Here is a 7,650-nt window from a genome sequence, read left to right as displayed (position 1 = left end):
TGCAACATGCTGTCAGAATTTCGATTGGTCAATTAGTTTGGCAGCCATATTGGATTGAAATAAAACCGGAAGTGGCTGTTTGACCACTTTCTGAGGGTCTAGGCGTCTAGATTTTTTTATGGTATATAGTACAACTCATGTGTAATAAACATCAGCAATAAAAAGTTTAGCGGTCATGTGACTTTTCCCGCCATTTTGTTTTTCCTAAAAACGGCAAAAAACACTTAAAAATCTTCTTCTTCAGAACCACCATACAGAATGCTCTCATATGTAATATTTAGCTTCTATATATGAATCCCATTTATGTTTGAAAAAATGTTTACGATTGGTCACGTGGTTTGGCCACCATTTTGGATTTCTTCTAAACAGGAAGGAGTTTTTTACTCTGGCAACACTTTAGGGAATATTTTAAATTTTGCTTCATGGCATCTGTGTATCAAGCCCTTTCAGAAACCTAAAAAAAATTTCAGATCAGTCACATGGTTTGGCCGCCATTTTGGATTTTAAGCAAAATTGACCAAAAGTTTGGGTATTTGTTTCTCAGAGACGATTCAACCAATCTACTAAATGTTTTTATATTTACCATGCCTGGCCTTAGCTCCATATGAGAAAAATAATATTATTTTGATCAGTCACGTGGTTTGGCCGCCATCTTGGATTTTGTCAAAATAGAAATTATGCAACTGCATGTTTTGTATTAGTCTGATCTCTTTCAAATTTTGTATGTGCATTTGTGTCATCAGATGCATCATTTTGCCCCAATAGCACACTGCTAGGCCACGTGGCTGAGCACCCATGGGGGTGGGGGCTTCTAACCTCATTAATATGCATAACTGATATATCTCAAGCACTGTTGTAGTTAGGAAGATGAATCCTGTGTTATCATGACAACAGTAAACAAGAGATTTGATTAAAAATAACAGATGACCATATATGGTCATGTGAACTCATTAATATGCATAACTATTATATCTTAAACACTGTTGCAGTTAGGAAGATGAATCCTGAGTTATTATGACAACAGATTTGATTAAAAGAACAGATGACCATATATGGTCATGTGAACTCATTAATATGCATAACCATTATATCTTAAACACTATTGCAGTTAGGAAGATGAATCCTGTGTTATTATGACAACAGTGAACAAGAGATTTGATTAAAATAACAGATGACCATATATGGTCATGTGAACTCATTAATATGCAAAGCAGTCATATCTAAAACACTGTCGCAGAGCAGGACATGTAACTAGTGTCATTATGAAGACATTGAATGAAAGATGTAACTGACATTAGAAATGGCTATATATGATTATGTAATCTCATTATTGTGCATAAGAACATGGCTCATTATATATCCGGAAAACCATATTTCGATAACCAAACCAGGTAAATACATGGTACCAACTTCATTTCGACCCCATGTTACTGATAATTCAAGCTACCTGATTGTCTAACATGTGACCACATTAATTACGAAACAGAATCTTGTCAGCTTGGGCCCCGGTGACGCCGCTTGCGGCTTTAATTAGGGGCCCAAGCCCAAAGGGCGAGGCCCCTATTCTTATTGTCCGGTTTTTTCTTCTTCTTTCTTCTTTAGGGGCCCAAGCCTGAAGGGCGAGGCCCCTATTCTTATTGTCCGGTTTTTTAGGGGCCCAAGCCCGAAGGGCGAGGCCCCTATTGTTATCGTCCGGTTTCTTCTTCTTCTTCTTCTTTCTGAGGAGAGGACGTACTTTTCAGTAGCTCCCGCAAAATTGCGAATACTGCTCCAAGTATATTGTTCTACAGAACACTTCACGTACATACTCTTGTGCAAGGCACTTCGGAATATCATTTACTGAACTATAACATAATAGCTGCGGGAATTGGCGTGATTTCCGCGGACTTCTTGTCTGGGGTCGGCTCACACTCCAACGAGCCAACATGGCCGCCATGGCAGACAAAGACACCTTCAACATGACTATGAAGAACGCAATACGCCTGGAAAACAGAGATGGAATCACAGTGAATAACTATGTTGAAAGCATTGCAAAGATGGTTGGCCCGGAAAATATCATAGCAGCCTCTCGGATGAACAGGTCAGTTGTTGTTTTTCTGAAGAATACAGATATCGTAAATGAAGTTTGCCTATCCGGAATCGTCACTGTCAATGATATGCTAATCCAACCCGAGCCAATGATAAAACCAGCAACCAAAGTTATATTGTCCAACGTACCACCCTTTATTGATCACAATACAATAAAACAACATTTATCTGTATATGGAAAGGTTTTGGAATCCACGTTCCGCTTCATACCCCTTGGATGCAAACAGGAAAACTTAAAACATGTAAAGTCCTTCCGACGACAAGTATTCATGGTTCTAACACAGAAGAACATTAATGGCGTGATACAAGTGAAACACCAAGATCGCACTTATCCAATATATATTTCAACCAATGAAATACAATGCTTTAATTGTCACAAAACTGGTCATATTCGACGCAACTGCCCACTTCAAAATACTCAACAACATAATCAAAATCAACACGATCCGGACGCCAATACCGATAAAACACCGACTGCCATGGAAACCAATGTCTGCAATCAATCAACAAATAAAAAAACTGATGATGTAACTCCTGAAATCACTGCTAAAATCAATGAAACAATAGATACCATGGAAACGACTAGATCCAACAACACAGTGTCAAATGACGCAATCAATGAAAACACCGATAACAATGAGACTGATATAAATCAATCAAACACAGCTACTCAAAACACCAAAGCTATCACAGATGGAATAACTAACGCAAATACCGACGCTAATGACAAAGACCTACCAACCGTTTCGGAACGTGAAACACCAATAGTCGAGGACAGGGTACGATCCCCTTCCTCGCCAATAACCAAGCAACAAACTACGAACCAACCAGAGCGAGGACGGCAAACAGACGCATCCAATGCACCCAGCTCAAGCAGGGACGTTGCAATGCAACCTGTTGACATTCCTACTAGCAACAGATTTTCAATTCTGCTGGATGATACATCAGACATGGAAGATGACGATGATACACAGTCAATGTGTTCAACCACATCTAATGCTTCTCAGCTGAGCGAGGCTACAACACAAGATCAACAAGGCCCATCGAATGATGATCTAATCGATTTTCTAGAGGACATCAAACACACAAAGAAACAGATTGAAAAATGCACAGATTTCTGCCCGGACTTAAAAGCTCTCGTTAAATCCCTTACCCGTCTACGGAAGTCTGATGCTGTCTCCTCCCAATTAAAACTACGTATTGCAAAACTTTCAGTAAAGCTCTCTAAATATATTAAAACCGCTCATCTACACGTTTCCGTACAGAACCAGTGATAATGGAGAACACAACAATATTAACTATACTTATTATGTCATCTCTCACCATTACATCTTTTAATATCCGTGGCGGCCGTGACTCCTTGAAACGTTACGAAATCTTTGATTTTCTCAGAACAAAAAATCCATCTGATATATATTTTTTACAAGAAACCCATGCTATACCTGCAGACGAACACACGTGGAGAATCACTTGGCGCGGTGACATTATCTTCTCGCATCTTGAACGTAACTCGGGCGGAGTTGCAATTCTCTTTAACAAAAAAACCAGTGCTGACATCATAGAAATAAACCACGTAATTCCAGGGCGCATTCTGCATGTCAAAGCCAAAATAAATGACAACTGCTACAACTTCATTAACATTTATGCCTCATCCTTCCCACTTGAGCGGAGAAATAATTTTAAAACCTTAAAACAGTTTCTTGTCTCTCTCGAAAACGCTGACCCACTTATACTCGGTGGTGATTTTAACTGTACTCTTGACGCTCAACACGATCGTCGTAGCCGCTCCGAACCCGACCCAATTAGTGCCAAAGAACTGTCTGCAACTACTAAAACAAACAAACTCGTTGACACCTGGTCTCGTCTCCATGACAATGACGCTAACTGCAAAAAATACACGTGGGAAAACAACAACAAGGCCGCACGTATTGACCGCATTTACATATCTAAGAACCTGGCAACTCGGATTATTTACGCTGTCCATGAAACGGGAATCAACTCGGATCACTCCCCCGTTAAAGTCAAAATCGCACACGGCATTCGCAGATCAACAAGCCCGATCTGGTGCCTCAACATCCAGCTTCTTGAAGACGAAAACTATTGCGAATTTATCAAAATTCTATGGGAACAATGGCGACTTGAAAAGAACATTTTTTCGTCTATCCAAACCTGGTGGGACATCGGTAAGCTTAAAATTAAGTACTTCTCCCAACAATACAGCAAAGAGCGGAACCGGAAACTAAAAGAAACCAAACTGTCTCTTGAAAAAGAACTCATTACACTTGAAAATTGTAATGAAATAAACAACAACACACAAACAACTATCACGGAAAAAAAGTCGCTTTTGGAGAAACTAATTAAATCGCAGCTACAGGGCGCCATCGTGCGATCACGTTTTAAACAACTTAATGAAAGCGATGCAGCAACCACGTATTTTTTTAACCTTGAAAAATATAAGGGCACTAAAAAATCCATGTCACAGCTTGAATCAGCTAACGGAACCATTACAGACGACCCAGCTGAAATAAGAAATATAACAACATCTTTTTACACTAAACTTTATACTCCCGATACAATATGCGAGTCATCTCAGCAAGAACTTTTACAAGACTTACCAAAGATTAGTAGCAACAAGAGAGAAGCCATCGACAAACAGTTTTCTTATGATGAGCTAACAACGGCAGTAAAGAACCTTAATAACAACACGTCACCAGGTATTGATGGCTTGCCAGCCGAGTTCTTTAAACAATTTTGGCCAATTATTGGACACGACTACCACGATGTCTTTACGGCGGCTATGGATCAAGGTAAACTACCGCTTTCCTGTCGCCGTGCTCTGCTGACCCTCATACCAAAAAAAGGCAACAATAATTTGATAAAGAACTGGAGACCCATCTCCCTCCTCTGCACTGACTACAAAATTCTCACTAAAACACTATCAATCCGTCTTCGCACCGTCTTAAATGAAATCATTCACGTCGATCAAAGTTACTCAGTTCCTGGAAGAAATATCTCGGACAATATTAACCTCGTTCGCGACGCCGTTTTTTATGCCAATCAACACAATATCCCGCTTGCTGTAGTCTCACTGGACCAAGAAAAAGCGTTCGACCGCATCCACCACCAGTACTTATTTAACGCGTTACACGCCTTTGGTTTTGGAAATACATTCATAAAGTATATCACCACTATTTACACTGCCTCAGAATGTATAATTAATGTCAACCAGTCACTCACCTCCCCCCTCAAATTTGAACGCGGTATACGACAAGGATGCTCCCTCTCCGGACAACTATACACCATATGCATTGAACCACTTTTAAACAAAATCCGCTCGAAAAGTGATATTAATGGACTCAGATTACCTGGCCCTAGTAAAAGAAACTGTAACTTATCTGCCTACGCTGATGACGTTGATTTCTTTATCACAAAAAATAGTGACTTCAAAAAACTACTTCACTGGCTCCATATTTATCAAAATGCCTCAAACGCAAAAATCAATATGAACAAATCTGAAGGACTATGGACCGGATCATGGAAAAATCGACCAGACCACCCCCTTGGTCTAAAATGGAATAATCAAGGATTGAAAATATTAGGTACATACATCGGGAATACAAAAGCTTTCAGCGACAACAACTGGACTGATATCACTGACAAAATTGACACCAAGCTTCATCATTGGAGACAGTTTGTCAAAGCATTATCCTACCGGGGCCGTGTGCTAGTTGTCAATCAGCTGTGCGCCTCAAAATTGTGGCACCGTTTTATCAGTATGTCCCCCCCAAAACACATTGTTGACTCACTCCAAACAAGATTCAACGATTTCGTATGGCAAGGCAAACACTGGGTCGCGAGCAAAGTTCTCTATCAACCACCGATAGAGGGCGGACAAGGTCTCATACACATTGACTCCCGCATCAAATCATTCAGACTACAATATATACAGCGATACCTTTACTCCGGCCTGGACCATCCTAGCTTTCAGTTCACAGACTACTATCTCAGACAATTCAACAACCTTAACTACAGTAAACAACTCTTTGCTACACGTTTTGAAAGCCCTGATAGTTACTACTGCGCTCCTTCTTTTTACCGTGAAATTCTCACAGCTTGTAACGCAGTCGAATTTAGGCGGACAAACATACCCACTGAAATTCATGAATACCTTAATGAACCCATTTATAATAACCCGCTTATTTCACATCCTGATACTGAACAACCATTCATTATTGACCACTTTGCTCATGCTGGATTAACCAGAATTGGTGACTTGATTAACACGAAATTTCGTCGTTGGAAAACTGCAGACGAGCTCGCATCAATGGTACCAATACACTCCTATCGTATTCTCAAACAAAAAATTGATTCTCTACACAAAGGAATTGTATCCAGTCTCCCGGACCTACCCTTTATAGAGTACTTTCACGAAGAAACTGATGAACCACCGCCACCAGACACCTCCAGGTATGCGTACACACTTCACATCAAATCTGACAATGACGATACCATTGTTGAACACTCAGTCTGTCTATACAAATTCGAAAAGAAGGTTATATACGAACTTGTAATCAAATCACTTATTTTTTATAACAAGACTATAGACACTGTATGGAGAGACATTTTAAGTATCCCACCCGAAACTATGCCCAATTTCAAATGTATTTATGATTTTCCAGTTCCCAAAAAAGAAGGTGACTTACAATGGCGGTTTCTGAAAGGCGCCATTTCTACGGGCACATTCATGCAAGTTTCGGGTTACACTGACAATGGTTCAAATGAATGCCCCTTCTGTAAAAACGCACCTGACGATTTATTGCACATGTTCCTAGAATGTCCACGTCTTACTCAGCTACTTAGAACTATATTTAAATTAGCTAAAAACATAGCATGTCTAGATCAACTTCCTCTCACGTGGTATGTGTTGGGTCCACCTTACATGAAAGGAAGAAAGTCAGATTTCCAGTTAATTAATTACCTCTTTACCACAGCAAAAATAGTCACCCATACCACTCACTTTGATAAATTTAAGAATGGATGCAACAGTAATATACTCGATGTTTTTCACGGTAGAATCAAGAGACGTGTCCTAATTGAATACCAATATGCAAAATTGTGCAATAAGTTAGCTCATTTTGATACATTTTGGGGTAAAAATGAAACTCTATGTAAAGTAGTTGACAATGCATTAGTTTTTACGATATAAACAGCCGGCTCTGTTTAAGCTTTACTCATTTTCTATATGTGAAAATTGCAACTTTTTATACACACTATTTAACATTTTTAACTACTTGTAACGCATGCTGATTTTTTTCCTGGAATAAACGTTACCTGTTAAAATCTTCAAATCTTCTTTCTTTCTTCTTTCTTCCGTAACTTTTTTCGTCAAGCCGTTTGAGAAAACCGCAAAACAGAATGGTGTGAAAATGGACTATAATGATAGCCCCTTATGTGAACTGGTGCAACATGCTTTCAGAATTTTGATTGGCCAATTAGTTTGGCAGCCATATTGGATTGAAATAAAACCGGAAGTGGCTGTTTGACCACTTTCTGAGGGTCTAG

The 7,650-nt window shown here is 39.5% G+C and overlaps 1 long non-coding RNA gene across 1 annotated transcript; it reads right to left on the bottom strand.

Annotated features, from left to right (window-relative positions):
- Positions 1-1,697: 1,697 nt before the first annotated feature.
- Positions 1,698-7,344, bottom strand: LOC146733956 (uncharacterized). The gene is made up of 2 exons (XR_014931671.1): positions 6,498-7,344; positions 1,698-1,982 (listed from the first exon to the last, which is right to left on the bottom strand). It is a non-coding gene; the product is annotated as an uncharacterized LOC146733956 (long non-coding RNA).
- Between the last annotated feature and the right edge of the window lie 306 nt (positions 7,345-7,650).

The sequence above is a fragment of the Saccoglossus kowalevskii genome, chromosome 15 (genome assembly GCF_978046115.1).
Source record: "Saccoglossus kowalevskii chromosome 15, keSacKowa6.1, whole genome shotgun sequence".
NCBI classification, from domain to species: Eukaryota; Metazoa; Hemichordata; class Enteropneusta; family Harrimaniidae; genus Saccoglossus; species Saccoglossus kowalevskii.
Note: the sequence above shows the minus strand (reverse complement) of the source record. Positions and strands in the feature narration are given on the sequence as shown.